At 40.3% G+C, this 15,709-nt stretch overlaps 1 long non-coding RNA gene across 1 annotated transcript; it reads left to right on the top strand.

The window, feature by feature from the left end:
- Positions 1-298: 298 nt before the first annotated feature.
- LOC138425785 (uncharacterized) lies at positions 299-11,046 on the top strand. Its single transcript, XR_011251394.1, has 2 exons — positions 299-345; positions 10,432-11,046. It is a non-coding gene; the product is annotated as an uncharacterized lncRNA (long non-coding RNA).
- The last annotated feature ends 4,663 nt before the right edge of the window (positions 11,047-15,709 follow it).

Below are 15,709 nucleotides of genomic sequence, written 5' to 3'. Positions count from 1 at the left end.
CTTGGAATGTATTAATTTCAAACAGAATTAACTCCATTGTAGAAAAAAAAACACCCTTTTGACTGTCAGATATTTGACATATGTGTATGACATGCATATGAACAGTGCTTTAAAGGATTATAGAATAATTAAGATGATAATGCAATGAAGTAATAAAAATAGCATTTTTCTATTTTAATGTAGTTTGGAGGAGTGCCTGTGAAATATAGTTGACCTCTGAAAATGTAAGGGTTAAGAGCTCTGACTCTCTGGAAAGTCAAAATTCTGTGTATAACTTTACAGTTGGCCTTCATTTCCAGGGTTCTGGTTCCACATCCATGGATTCAACCAATTGTGGATCAGGTGGTAAGTATTGAAGAAAATCCCTGTATAAGTGGACCTATGCAGTTCAAAACCATATTGTTCAAGGGGCAACTGCACAATAAAACTAAGTCTCACTTCTCCATGTGAATATCAAATTATCAAGTAAAGCAGCTTTGAGACCTCTCAGAAGTTACTAAATGTCTATTGCTTCTTGGGGGGTCGTGTTCAACTAAGTAAACATATTAATCATATTAACATTCATTGAGCCTTCGTTATGTACTGAGTGATAATGACAAGTGCTGTTCAGAGTCTCCACTTCACTTAACAGGTGGTTCATGCAGCTCCAGGAGATATAATTTAAAGAGGACACAAGCTCTTTTAATGACAGGGCAACATTCTCCTCATCTTAAGGTGGCAACAGGTGCAGTGAAGGCAAAAGGGAGGGAGGCACAGATGATCCAAACAATCTGAATCTTTTTTCCCACTCCTGACTCCCAATCCTGCAGCTGACTAAGGGTGGGCAGCTTGCCTCAGCGTGGTTCTGTGTCAGGCCAGTGTCCATATTTTCTGATCCAACCGTTAGGATGCCTAGTCAGATATCTACAAGTGTGCGTAGGGAGTTCATGGGATCTTCTATTTGACATCATGATGGCTCTGGAGAATCTACTACTCAAGGATGCTATGTGAATAAATGTTTCTAAATAGAATAGACACTCCTCTAGCTTTCAAGTTATCCCTCAAGGACTACCTGGGACAAGGGGAGAAAAGATAGGGTTTCCAAGTTCCAGATAGAAACTGGAGGTAAACACACATCATCTCACTTTAGGAGATGGAAGTGGAAATCTGTGTCTTCCAGGACTGTCTACACTTCTTGCAGTGGGAGGAGAATTTCAACATTCATTCGTGGCCAATGGTTTTAATAATAGGACATTGTCTATGGTGGTAATGTCCACACATGTAGACATAGACACACTTGGTCTTTTTGGAACTTTGGAGATAGGAGTCTCTTTCACATCCAAGTTTGGAAGTTTGTTATTTAAATAGAAATTTATCGAGGGTCTGCTCTGTATTAGACTCTGTCAGGCACCAGGGATATTTGGGGCAAAAAAGTCAGACCTGGGCTCTCCTTTCAGAAATGTGCTTTTTAGTTTGGCATGAAACAACATTCAGGGACTTCTCTGGTGGTCCAGTGGTTAAGAATTTGCCTTGCAATGCAGGGGATATGGATTTGATTTCATTTTTAAAAAATTTATTCCTTTTAATTGGAGATTAATTACTTTATGATATTGTATTGGTTTTGCCATACATCAACATGTATCTGCCACAGGTATACACATGTTCCCCATCCTGAACCCCCCCCCTCCCCCCGCCCTGTACCATCCCTCTGGGTCGTCCCAGTGCACCAGCCCCAAGCATCCAGTATCATGCATTGAACCTGGGCTGGCGACTCATTTCATATATGATATTATACATGTTTCAATGCCATTCTCCCAAATCATCCCACCCTCTCCCTCTCCCACAGAGTCCAAAAGACTGTTCTATACATCTGATTTCTGTTTCAGTTCAGTTCAGTTCCATCGCTCAGTTGTGTCCGACTCTTTGCGACCCCAGAGACTGCAGCATGTCAGGCTCCTTTGTCCACCACCAACTCCCGGAGCTTGCTCAAACTCATGTCCATTGAATCAGTAATCCTATCCAACCATCTCATCCTCTTCTGTCCCCTTCTCCTCATGCCTTCAATCTTTCTCAGCATCAGGGTCTTTTCCAATAAGTCAGTTCTTTGCATCAGGTGGCCAAAGTTTTGGAGCTTCAGCTTTAGCGTCAGTCCTTCCAGTGAATATTCAGGACTGATTTCCTTTAGGATGGACTGCTTGGATCTCCTTGCTGTCCAAAAGACTCTCAAGAGTCTTCTCCAACATAAGCAGTTCAAAAACACCAATTCTCCAGCACTCAACTTTCTTTATGGTCCAACTCACATCCATACATGACTACTGGAAAAACCATAGCTTTGACTAGATGAACCTTTGTCAGCAAAGTACTGCATTTGCTTTTTAATATGCTATCTAGATTGGTCACAGCTTTTCTTCCAAGGAGCAAGCATCTTTTAATTTCATGGCTGCAAGGGACTAAGATATCACATGTCCCTGAGCAACTAAGCCCACATGCTACAAATAAAGTCTGTACACAGAAACAAAAAATCCTTCATGATGCAAGGAAGATCTGCATGCCACAACTATAATGTGGCCAAATGAAGAAATAAGTATTAAAAATAGATATTCAGTGCATAATTACAATAATTTATGAGGAATATTTTGAAGGGAATTTCTGCATGACTAGAAGCTGTAACAGGAGGAATTGGTCTAGTTCAGGGTGTTGGCAGGTAAATGGCTTTTCAGGAGGAATATTTAGGTCAGTCCTCAAAGGAAAAGTAGGAGTAGACTAGAGAGAGTCACACTTGTGTGGCAAATGAGAAATGCTGGGCTGGATGAAGCACAAGCTGGCATCAAGATTGCCAGGAGAAATATCAATAACCTCAGATATGCAAATGACACCACCCTTATGGCAGAAAGTGAACTAAAGAATCTCTTGATAAAAAAAAAAAAGAATCTCTTGATGAAAGTGAAAGAGGAGAGTGAAAAAATTGGCTTGAAACTCAACATTCAGAAAACGATGATCATGGCATCCAGTCCCATCACTTCATGGCGAATAGATGGGGAAACAGTGGAAACAATGAGAGACTTTATTTTGGGGGGCTCCAAAATCACTGCAGATGGTGACTGCAGCCATAAAATTAAAAGGCGCTTACTCCTTGGAACAAAAGCTATGACCAACCTAAACAGCATATTAAAAAGCAGAGATATTACTTTGCCAACAAAGGTTCGTCTAGTCAAGGCTATGGTTTTTCCTGTGGTCATGTATGGATGTGAGAGTTGGACTATAAAGAAAGCTGAGCGCTGAAGAATTGATGCTTTTGAGCTGTGGTGCTGGAGAAGACCCTTGAGAGTCCCTTGGACTGCAAGGAGATCCAACCAGTCCATCCTAAAAGAGATCAGTCTTGAGTGTTCATTGGAAGGACTGATGCTGAAGCTGAAACTCCAATACTTTGGCCACCTGATGTGAAGAACTGACTCATTTGATAAGACCCTGATGCTGTTTCATCCACCTCATTAGAACTGATTCAAATGTATTCTTTTTAATGGCTGAGTAATACTCCATTGTGTTTATATACTACAGCTCTCTTATCCATTCATCTGCTGATGGACATCTAGGTTGCCTCCATGTCCTGGCTATTATATGCTTGGGGCTGGTGCACTGGGATGACCCAGAGGGATGGTACGGGGAGGGAGGAGGGAGGGGGGTTCAGGATGGGGAACACGTGTATACCTGTGGTGGATACATGGTGATGTATGGGAAAACCAATACAATATTGTAAAGTAATTAACCTCCAATTAAAAGGAATAAACTTATTAAAAAAAAAACCCTGATGCTGGGAAAGATTGAAGGTGGGCAAAGAAGGGGACGGAAGAGGATGAGATGCTTGGATGGTATCACCGACTCAATGGACATGAGTTTGAGTAAGCTCTGGGAGTTATTGATGGACAGGGAGGCCTGGCATGCTGCAGCCCATGTGGTTGCAAAGAGTCGGACACAACTGAGTGACTGAACTGAACTGAACTGAAGAAAGGCCTGGGGGGATGAGTAATCTCAGAAGAGTTAAGAAGAGGCTCTTTTGCAAATGAGTGAGTGAGATAAGGAGGGAGGATAGTAGGGAGGTAGGTGACAAGTAAATTGTATAAGACTGTAGGAATGATGTTAGAGAACTTTGCTTTTATCCCCAAAGCAATGATGAGGGGAGACTATTAAAATTTTTTGAAATGTCCTGCTGGCTGGAGCGGAGAAGGCATTGGCACCCCACTCCAGTACTCTTGCCTGGAAAATCCCATGGGCGGAGGAGGCTGGTAGGCTACAGTCCATGGGGTTGTGAAGAGTCGGACACAACTGAGCGACTTCACTTTCACTTTTCACTTTCATGCATTGGAGAAGGAAATGGCAACCCATTCTCTTGCCTGGAGAATCCCAGGGATGGGGTAGCCTGGTGGGCTGCCATCTATGGGGTTCAGAGTTGGACATGACTGAAGTGACTTAGCAGCAGCAGCAGCAGTGGCTGGCTGGAGAGTTGATGTGAGGAGGGCAAGACCAGAGACAAGGCTCCCACTAATCAAGTGGTTGATAAAGAAGCTTGGGGCTAGATGTAGTGGTGATTTAGATCAGGAAATGGAGAAGAGAAATGCCCTGTTTGGCAAAGCTTTTAGGTTATAAGATTATCAGGACTTGATTTAAGACCCATGATGGGGAGCAAGAGAGAGCAGATTCCAGAAGGATTCCAAAGGTTTGGGTTATGAAACCAAGTTAAAGCTCAGGGATTTTCAGAGGGATACTTGCAGTTACTAACCTCCATCCATAGTTTTTCATGCACTCTGTCTATCAAATCTAATCCCTTGAATCTATTCATCTCTTTCACTATATCATCATAAGGAATTTGATTTAGATCATACCTGAATAGCTTAGTGGTTTTCCCTACTTTCTTCAATATAAGCCTGAATTTTACAGTATGGAGGTCATAATCTGAGCCAGTCAGCTCCAGGTTTTGTTTTTGCTGACTGTAGAGAGCTTCTCCATCTTCAGCTGCAAAGAAGTTAATCAATCTGATTTGATATTGACTGTCTGGTGATGTCCAGGTGTAGAATCATCCTTGGGGTTGTTGGAAAAGGGTGTTTTCTGTGGCCAACATATACTCTTGATGAAACTCTGTTAGCTGAGGAAAGAAGAGAAGTGAAAGTTAAGGGATAAAGGAAAAGATATATCCAACTGAATGCAGAATGCCCGAGTATAACAAGGAGAGATTAGAAGGCCTTCTTAAATGAACAATGCAAAGAAATAGAATAAAATAATAGAATAGGTGAGAAAATCAGAAATATCAGGGGAACATTTCATGCTAGGATGGGCATGATAGAAGAGAGAAATGGTAAGGACCTACAGAAGCAGAAGAGATCAAGAAGTGGCAAGAACACACAGAAAACAAGGCTATATATTTACTATCACCCTGCTTATTTAACTTATATGTAGAGTATGTCATGCAAAATGCCAGACTGAATGAATCAAAAGCTGGAATCAAGGTTGTGGGAGAAATATCAATAACCTCAGATGTGCAGGTGATACTACTCTAATGGTAGAAAGTGAAGAGGAGCTAAAGAGCCTCTTGATGGGGTGCAAGAGGAGAGTGAAAAAGCTGGCTTGAAACTCAACATTCAAGAAACTAAGACCATGGCATCCAGTCTCATCACTTCATGGCAGATAGAAGGGGACATAGTGGAAACAGTGACAGATTTTATCTTCTTGGACTCCAAAATCATTGTGGATGGTGGCTTCAGCCATGAAATTAAGACACTTGCTCCTTGGAAATAAAGCTGTGACAAATCTAGACAGTGTATTAAAAGCAGAGACATCACTTTGCCAACAAAGGTCCACATAGTCAAAGCTATGGTTTCCCCAGTAGCCATATACGGATGTGAAAGTTGGACCATAAAAAGTCCAAGTGCCGAAGAACTGATACTTTCAAATTGTGGGGTGCTGAAAAAAACTATTGAGAGTCCCTTGGACAGCAAGGAGATCCAACCAGTCCATCCTAAAGGAAATCAACCCTGAATATTCATTGTAAGGACTGATGCTGAAGCTCCAATACTTTGGCTACCTGATGTGAAGAGCTGACTCATTGGAAAAGACCCTGATTCTGGGAAAGATTGAAAGCAAGAGGAAAAGGAGGCAACAGAAGATGAGGTGGTTGGATGGCATCACTGGCCCAATGGACATGAGTTTGAGCAAACTGGGAGATAGTGGAGGACAGAGGAGCCTGATGTGTTGCAGTCCATGTGGTCTCAAGAATCAGACACAACTTAGGGACTGAAAAACAACAACGAACCTTGAATCTATCCTAGAAATACTACTTTCAAGGCAAAAGTTAACTTTAGATATAAATTTTTCTGTCTCAGCACTTTTGGTATCGAATTCAACAGATCTTTTGAATGATTACTCTGTTGCTAAGTATTGAGAACAGTTCTCACAATATAGGGGTTCAAAAATGGGCTTAGTTTTGTGGTTCAAACAGGCTGGAATAAGGGAGAGTAGAGAACACAGGAGAAGGGATGATCCATCTAGATAGCATGATCATGAAAGCCTTTTATGGGGAAGTTATCTAACAGTGTTCACAAATCAGCCAGGGGAATGGAGAAGGGAAGACAATTTCAGGAAAAGAAAACAGCCTGTTCAAAATAGAGGTATAAATATTCTCAATATAACAGCAGAGAACAAACCCACATGGACCGTGAAGGCCGTTGTATAGAGCTTAGCTTTTATTCTCAGTGTGGTGGGAAGGCATTGAGAAACTATTACCCCTTTAATTTCCATGTGGAAAATACGTTGAAGAAAAAGTAAGATGAAGAAAGAAGCAGTAAGGAGGTTATAGCTGTGGAACCGGTGAGAGTTTGAGGATGCTCAGATCAGGGCAGTAACTGAAGAGAGGGGGATAATGAGAAGCAGGAAGAAAAAGATGTGCTTGTGTGATCGTGGAAGAATTTTATCTTCTTTTTCAACTGAAGTAAGTTGATTTACAATGTTGTGTTAATCTCTGCTGTACAGCAAAGTGATTCAGATAGATATACATGTATATATATACACACTGTTTTTAATATTCTTTTCCATTATGATTTATTATAGAATATTGAATATAGTTCTCTGTGCCATGCAGTAAGACTTTGTTGTTTATCCACTCTCTATATAAAAGCTTACCTCTGCTAACCTCAATCTCCCGCTCCACCCATGGCCCACCCCCTCTCACTCTTGGCAAACCAGTCTGTTCTCCATGTCTGTGATTCTATTTCTGTTACATAAGTTCTTCTGTGTCATATTTTAGATTCCACACATAAGTGACGTCATCTTTCTCTTTCTCTTTCTGACTGACTTCACTTAGTATGATAAATCTCTAGGTTCACCCATGTCGCTGCAAATGACATTATCGCTTTTCTTTCTATCAGTTCAGTTCAGTCGCTCAGTCGTGTCCGACTCTTTGTGACCCCATGAATCACAGCATGCCAGGCCTCCCTGTCTATCACCAACTCCAGGAGTTCACTCAGATTCACGTTTGTCGAGTCAGTGATGCCATCCAGCCATCTCATCCTCTGTCGTCCCCTTCTCCTCCTGCCCCCAATCCCTCCCAGCATCAAAGTCTTTTCCAATCAGTCAACTCTTTGCATGAGGTGGCCAAAGTATTGGAGTTTCAGCTTTAGCATCATTCCTGCCTAAGAAATCCCACGGATGATCTCTTTTAGAATGGACTGGATGGATCTCCTTGCAGTCCAAGGGGCTCTCAAGAGTCTTCTCCAACACCACAGTTCAAAAGCATCGATTCTTTGATGCTCAGCCTTCTTCACAGTCCAACTCTCACATCCATACATGACTACTGGAAACACCATAGCCTTGACTAGATGGACCTTAGTTGGCAATGTAATGTCTCTGCTTTTGAATATGCTATCTAGGTTGACCATAACTTTTCTTCCAAGAAGTAAGCGTCTTTTAATTTCATGGCTGCAGTCACCATCTGCAGTGATTTTGGAGCCCAAAAAAAGAAAGTCTGACACTGTTTCCACTGTTTCCCCATCGATTTCCCATGAAGTGATGGGACCAGATGCCATGATCTTCATTTTCTGAATGTTGAGCTTTAAGCCAACTTTTTCACTCTCCTCTTTCACTTTCATCAGGAGGCTTTTGAGTTTCTCTTCACTTTCTGCCATAAGGGTGGTGTCATCTGCATATCTGAGGTTATTGATATTTCTCCCGGCAACCTTGATTCCAGCTTGTATTTATTCCAGACCAGCGTTTCTCATGACTGAGTAATATTCCATCATGTATATATGTACCACCTCTTCTTTAACCCTTCATCTGTCAATGGACATTTAAGTTGTTTCCATGTCTTCATTATTGTGAATAGTGCTGCTATGAACATAGGGGTGCATCTATTTTTTTTTGAATTATAGTTTTCTCTGAGTACATACCCAGGAGTGGGATTGCTGGATCATATGGTAATTCTGTTTTTAGTGTTTTGAGGAAACCCCATATTGTTTTCCACAATAGCTACAATAACTTCTATTTGCAGAGACTTTTAGATCTTTCAGATCTTTCCCTGGCCAGCTGAGCTGATGGTAGTGTCATTCACTGAGATGTGGAAGAATCAGAAAAAGCAGCTTTGAGATAAAACCAACAGTTCACACTTAGGTAGGCTAAATTGATATGATTCTAAGGCTCCCATAGTTGTAAAGTGACATAAGAGAGACCATAAAAGTCTCTTTTATACCAAACAGGTACAGGGAAATATCAAGAGTGTCTTCTAAGTTTGAATAAATTGGCTGTTCATCAACAAGCATAGGTTAAACATCCATTTGGAAGAATCATTACATTAGTCCAAAATGAAATGGACTGGAGAATCAACATCTCATTGAATAGAGGGATGCTCCTGCTGGAGACCAAACTGGAGAATGAGCATCACGTCTGCATGCGATATGGACAGATGCCAATCAGTTCAGTTCAGTTGCTCAGTCGTGTCCGACTCTTTGTCACCCCATGGACTGAAGCATGCCAGGCTTCCCTGTCCATCACCAACTCCAGGAGTTTACTCAAGCTGATGTCCATCGAGTCAGTGATGCCATCCAATCATCTCATCCTCTGTCGTCCCCTTCTCTTCCCACCTTCAGTCTTTCCCAGCATTAGGGTCTTTTCCAATGAGTCGGTTCTTCACATCAGGTAGCCAAAGTACTGGAGTTTCAGCTTAAGCGTCAGTCCTTCTAATGAATATTCAGGACTGATCTCCTTTAGGATGGACTGGTTGGATCTCCTTGCAGTCCAAGGAACTCTCAAGAGTCTTCTCCAATATCATAGTTCTAAAGCATCAATTCTTCTGCACTCAGCTTTCTTTATAGTCCAACTCTCATATCCATACATGACTACTGGAAAAACCATAGCTTTGACAAGACAGACCTTTGGTGGTAAAGTGATATCTTTTCTTAGCTTTTTTTCCAAGGAGCAAGCATTTTTTAATTTCATGGCTACAGTCACCACCTGGAGTGATTTTGGAGCTCAAAAAAATAAAGCCTGCCACTGTTTCCACTGTTTCCCCATCTATTTGCCATGAAGTGATGGGACTGGGTGCTGTGATCTTAATGTTCTGACTGTTGAATTTTAAGCCAACCTTTTCACTCTCCTCTTTCACTTTCATCAAGAGGCTCTGTAGTTCTTCACCGATGATGAGGTCCAAATACCCTTCTTCCTTCCTCTCATCATGCAATGCTCCAAGGAAGGCTAAATAAGTCTTAAGAATTAACCACATCCCAGAAAGCAATCAGGAATAAATCCTCAGTTAACTAGTTTTGAAATAGAAATGACTATCTGTACCAAGACATGAGTTTGAGCAAGCTCCAGGAGATGATGAAGGAGAGAGAAGCCCCGGCATGCTGCAGTTCATGGGGTTTCAAAGAGTAGGACATGACTGAGTGACTGATCAACAACCAAGAATTTACTAATATGATATTATTTGCCCATAATATTGGATGGGCAATTAAAGTAGAAACTGAACAATATTACAAAAATACTAAAAGTATTCTATATGTATGTATGTGTATGTGTATATGTATATATACAGATTGTGTGCATGTGTGTGTAAAGTATATTCTGTTCATAGTTGATTAGAATTTTCTTGAGGGAGAAAAGTTTGTATCCTCAGTTGTGCTAATGTAATGCTTATTCCAAACAGATATTTGGTATATGCTTGGTAATGTATAGCCAACATTTTAAAGTGCAGATAGTAAAAAACGTGATGCAAAATTTTGGTGAATATTCCAGGGCCAAGTTTAGTATCTGCAATGTCTGTAGAGTGAAACAATTCTGATTAATTGAAGTCCTAAGAAGAGAAGCAATCAATAAAAATTGGATTTCAATAGCACCAGGAATTTGAGTTTGATAGAGCTTCAGAAAATGCAAATACACAAAGATACTTAAATTTAGATGATTCTTTCCTTGTAGTCATGTATGGATGTGAGAGTTGGACTGTGAAGAAGGCTGAGCACTGAAGAATTGATGCGTTTGAACTGTGGTGTTGGAGAAGACTCTTGAGAGTCCCTTGGACTGCAAGGAGATCCAACCAGTCCATTCTGAAGGAGATCAGCCCTGGGTGTTCTTTGGAAGGACTGATGCTAAAGCTGAAACTCCAGTACTTTGGCCACCTCATGCGAAGAGTTGACTCATTGGAAAAGACTCTGATGCTGGGAGGGATTGGGTGCAGGAGGAGAAGGGGACGACAGAGGATGAGATGGCTGGATGGTATCACGGACTCGATGGAAGTGAGTCTGAGTGAACTCCGGGAGTTGGTGATGGACAGGGAGGCCTGGCGTGCTGTGATTCATGGGGTCGCAAAGAGTCGGACACGACTGAGCGACTGAACTGAACTGAACTGAACTTCCTTGCCTACATATACAATTGGCCTCTATTGATGTAAACTCTAAGTATCCTTTTCAAATCTGGGCAAGCATAAAAGTCTAAAACTGAGCATTTCTACTATTTTCTGTCTAATGAACTCTAAGTCAACTGCAAATATCTGATTTAAAAAAGGAAAATAAAAGAAAAAGCAAACTTCTGAAACTCCGTGTTTCTTCATTCACATAAACACTAAGTAAAATAGCAGAACAGCATGAGTTCTTCCTTTTGACTTTGTAATGCTCTGTATGAAACCTAATTTAGACTTGGGAAAAATTATATCATCACCAGGACTAGCTTTATACTTAAAGCATTAATGAGAAATGAAAGACTTTTCAGTGATGTGTAAAGAAAAGGTCCTCAGAAATGGAGGTGTAATAAAAGATGAAAAGGCTTTGATTTTGGCTCTGTGGGGGAATTGAGAGATATGCAAAGAAGGCACTACTTATTGTGTTAATTACCTAGTGGGATCCTCAAAATTCTTCTGCATCTTTCCAGCACCACCCTCTTCTGTCCTTCCACTTTTATTTTTGGAAATAAATTTGAACTTCTGAATAGGTTCTATGGTTTGAGTCACTTAAGAATTCATAAAGCAGATAGTGCAAACATGCAAAAAGAATTGTGGGCATTTTACAAACATGTGACATTTTATGCTGCTCCTGTATTATTATAATTTGAACTCTATTGATAAACCATTAAAAAAACCCAACTGAGAATGATGAGGAGAGAAAAGGCTCTGCTGAAATTAAGACCATTTTTGGTAGTAATTCATATAATTATGTGTATCTATTTCTTTGTGTGTGTGTGTGTTTATTTATTTCTTAAGGAACCAGTCACTGATACACTGTACTAATATATTTTAATGCATGACACATGAAAATAGGAAAACACTTTTAAAAACTTTGATATGAAATTTTTGTATATAAAGAAGCCAAGACATTTTCTTTCTGCAGAATTAAACATGGCTACTACAGTACCATCATTTTGGGGGACAATTTTTCTTAAATAAAACTTAGATCATTAAATGATGCCATCAAACTAAATTTTCCTTTATTTTTGGAAGCTGACCACATGAAATTTTTGTTTTCACAAAACAGAAAGCCGCTTCAAATTTGGATGAGATAGAACATTTATTGATTCATAAAACAGAGATGGATAAGGGTTAACAGGATACAGAGCCTAAATGGCAACCTGTTTTCTATCTCGTATTTTCATTGCTCTTTTCTCCACACCTTGAGCTTTGAATTCATCACATGCCACTTAAAAATGAGCAGACTTTATCCCCACAACAAAGGAAGCAGTCACTGCATGATTTTAAGTTGACATCATCTTATCTGACTTCAGAGATGTGCTGAAGCTGTTGGTTCAGCATTAGCAACACCTAGAAATTTGTTAGAAATGCAAATGCCAGGGTCACACTCCAGACATACTGACTCAGAAGCTCTGCTCCTGGGCTTCCCTTCCTCAATCTATGCCTTATCATACTGTCCAGGTAACACTAAAGTGTAACAAATTTTTAGAGAAACTGCTCTGAAGGAAAGAAAGACTCTCTTTCACTCTACATGAATGTCAGGGAAGGACTCTTACTGGTTTAGTTTCAATTACAGTCAAACTCTTAGATAGATGACTAGAACCAGGGATGTAGAAACCTGTAATGAGCTTGGTTAAAGCAGAAGATATTAAGAAGAGGTGGCAAGAATACACAGAAGAACTGTACAAAAAAGATCTTCACAACCCAGATAATCAAAACGGTGTAATCACTCACCTAGAGTCAGACATCCTGGAATGTGAAGACAAGTGGGCCTTAGAAAGCATCACTATGAACAAAGCTAGTGGAGGTGATGGCATTCCAGTTGAGCTATTTCAAATCCTGAAAGATGATGCTGTGAAAGTGCTGCACTCAATATGCCAGCACATTTGGAAAACTCAGCAGCGGCCACAGGACTGGAAAAGATCAGATTTCATTCCAATCCCAAAGAAGGGCAATGCCAAAGGATGCTCAAACTACCACACAATTGCACTCATCTCACATGCTAGTAAAGTAATGCTCAAAATTCTCCAAGCCAGGCTTCAGCAATATGTGAACCATGAACTTCCTGATGTTCAAGCTGGTTTTCGAAAAGGCACAGGAACCAGAGATCAAATTGCCAACATCTGCTGGATCATCAAAAAAGCAAGAGAGTTCCAGAAAAACATCTATTTCTGCTTTATTGACTATGCCAAAGCCTTTGACTATGTGGGTCACAATAAACTGTGGAAAATTCTGAAAGAGATGGGAATACCAGACCATCTGACCTGCCTCTTGAGAAATCTATATGCAGGTCAGGAAGCAATAGTTAGAACTGGACATGGAACAACAGACTGGTTCCAAATAGGAAAAGGAGTACGTCAAGGCTGCATATTGTCATCCTGCTTATTTAACTTCTTATGCAGAGTACATCATGAGAAATGCTGGGCTGGAAGAAGCACAAGCTGGAATCAAGATTGCTGGGAGAAATATCAATAACCTCAGATATGCTGATGACACCACCCTTATGGCAGAAAGTGAAGAGAAAAAGTTGGCTTAAAACTTAACATTCAGAAAACTAAGATCATGGCATCTGGTTCCATCCCTTCATGGGAAATAGATGGGAAAACAGTAGAAACAGTGTCAGACTTTATTTTGGGGGGCTGCAAAATCACTGCAGTTGGTGATTGCAGCCATGGAATTAAAAGACGCTTACTCACTCTTTTGAAGGAAAGTTATGACAAACCTAGATAGCATATTGAAAAGCAGAGACATTACTTTGCCAACAAAGGTCCATCTAGTCAAGGCTATGGTTTTTCTCGTGATCATGTATGGGTGTGAGAGTTGGAGTGTGAAGAAAGCTGAGCTCTGAAGAATTGATGCTTTTGAAGTGTGGTGTTGGAGAAGACTCTTGAGAACCCCTTGGACTGCAAGGAGATCCAACCAGTCCATTCTAAAGGAGATCAGTCCTGAGTGTTTATTGGAAGGAGTGATGCTAAAGCTGAAACTCCAGTACTTTGGCCACCTCAAGCGAAGAGTTGACTCATTGGAAAAGACTCTGATGCTGGGAGGGATTGGGGACAGGAGGAGAAGGGGACGACCGAGGATGAGATGGCTGGATGGCATCAGTGACTCAATGGACGTGAGTTTGAGGGAACTCCAGGAGTTGGTGATCTACAGGGAGGCCTGGCGTGCTCTGACTGACTGAGTGAACTGAACTGAACTGAAAGTATACATTCACACCCCTGGCCAGTAGAATGAGATTCTGTTTTTGGGAGATCCTCCAGACCACAGAGTAGAAGCAGACAAAGAGGATATTTCCCAAGCACAGAGTGCTATTACTCAATAAAGGAGCAGAGTATGGAAAGGTGAAGGAAACACAGAAGATTTGTATCTGTAATTACCTACAATCCAGAAACAAACACAACATTGTAAATCAACTATATTTCAACTTAAAAAGCAAAATATAGATGATTAAAAATGACATTCTATCTTCTTCTCCAATTCAAAGATAACCTTAGTTTAATGTTTATCTCATACATTTCCTTTAAAAATTCAATGGAACATGCACATATGCTATCAATTCCATCTTATTGATTGACTTGGGAAGCGTGAGTCATGAGTTATCAGTTTATATGTTGCCACTGTGGAAAACACAACACATAAAATTTAAATGATTTGTTCAAGGTAATTCATCTAGTGACAGAGTCAAAACTAGACCACAGTGTACAAAATGGCACATCAGGAAATATACTCAGCCTGTCAGATGTGACGGACATACTACCAGACCAAGATTTTGCTGGTATGACAGGGAACTCTGCTCACTGCTACATGGTAGCCTGGATTGGAGGGATTTGGGGGAGAATAGATACATGTATATGTACGGCTGAGTCGCTCTGCTGTGTGCCTGAAACTATCCTAACATTGTTATTTGACTATCTGTTAGTTGCTCAGTCATGACCAACTCTTTGCAACCCCATGGACTGCAGCCTGCCAGGATCCTTGTCCATGGAATTCTCTAGGCAAGAATGCTGGTGTAGGTACTCCTTTCTCCAGGGGATCTTCTCAACCCAGGGATTTACCATCTGAGTTATAAGAAAAGTCCCTGTTTATACTCCAGTATAAAATAAAAAGTTTTTAAAAACAATTTTGTTCACAAGATCTCATGGTCACAATATCTGGGTAATAAGGTTCTTCCCTTCACCTGGCTATTTAACGTTTTGCAGCTCAAACCCTGTAGGAAAGAGAGAAAGGACTAGACACAAATTAGATTAATTGGACAAGACAAAAAATATCTCTTTATTGAACAAAGGATGGCTTCTACAATAAGCTACCTGGAAATAACATTTGATCGAGTTTTACAAATAAAATGTGAAAGCTCAGAAGCCAATATTAAAGGAAAGCAAATAAACTTTAACATTGTGCCTTGAGTCTGAAAAGTTCGACTCTAAAAGTGTAGAAAGCAGTGTGCTTCATTAACCATACCACTGTCAAACACTGTTTGTTTTTCTACTAATCCCAGAGATACTCACTCTTTGAAGAACATAATTTTAAAAGTCTGCTTTGATTTCATTATCAAACAACTACAACTAAATTATGTGAACACCTTTAACTTTATATTTTTAAAATTAAACTTGCTTCAGAACTTCTTCCCAAAGAAATACTTGGGAAACAAGGAACTATGGGTAATTTGCATGGAAAAAAAATAGTGCATGGTTAGTATTTTAATTTTTTTCTTTTTGTTCTAGATATGCCTGCATATAAGAGTGATATTTTTGCACAGGTGTAATGATCACCTGCCATTCCGAAATTTCTATAATT

This window comes from Ovis canadensis, chromosome 20 (genome assembly GCF_042477335.2).
Source record: "Ovis canadensis isolate MfBH-ARS-UI-01 breed Bighorn chromosome 20, ARS-UI_OviCan_v2, whole genome shotgun sequence".
Taxonomy (NCBI): Eukaryota; Metazoa; Chordata; class Mammalia; order Artiodactyla; family Bovidae; genus Ovis; species Ovis canadensis.
The sequence above is the reverse complement of the archived record's forward strand: the minus strand, read 5'-3'. Positions and strand labels throughout refer to the sequence as shown.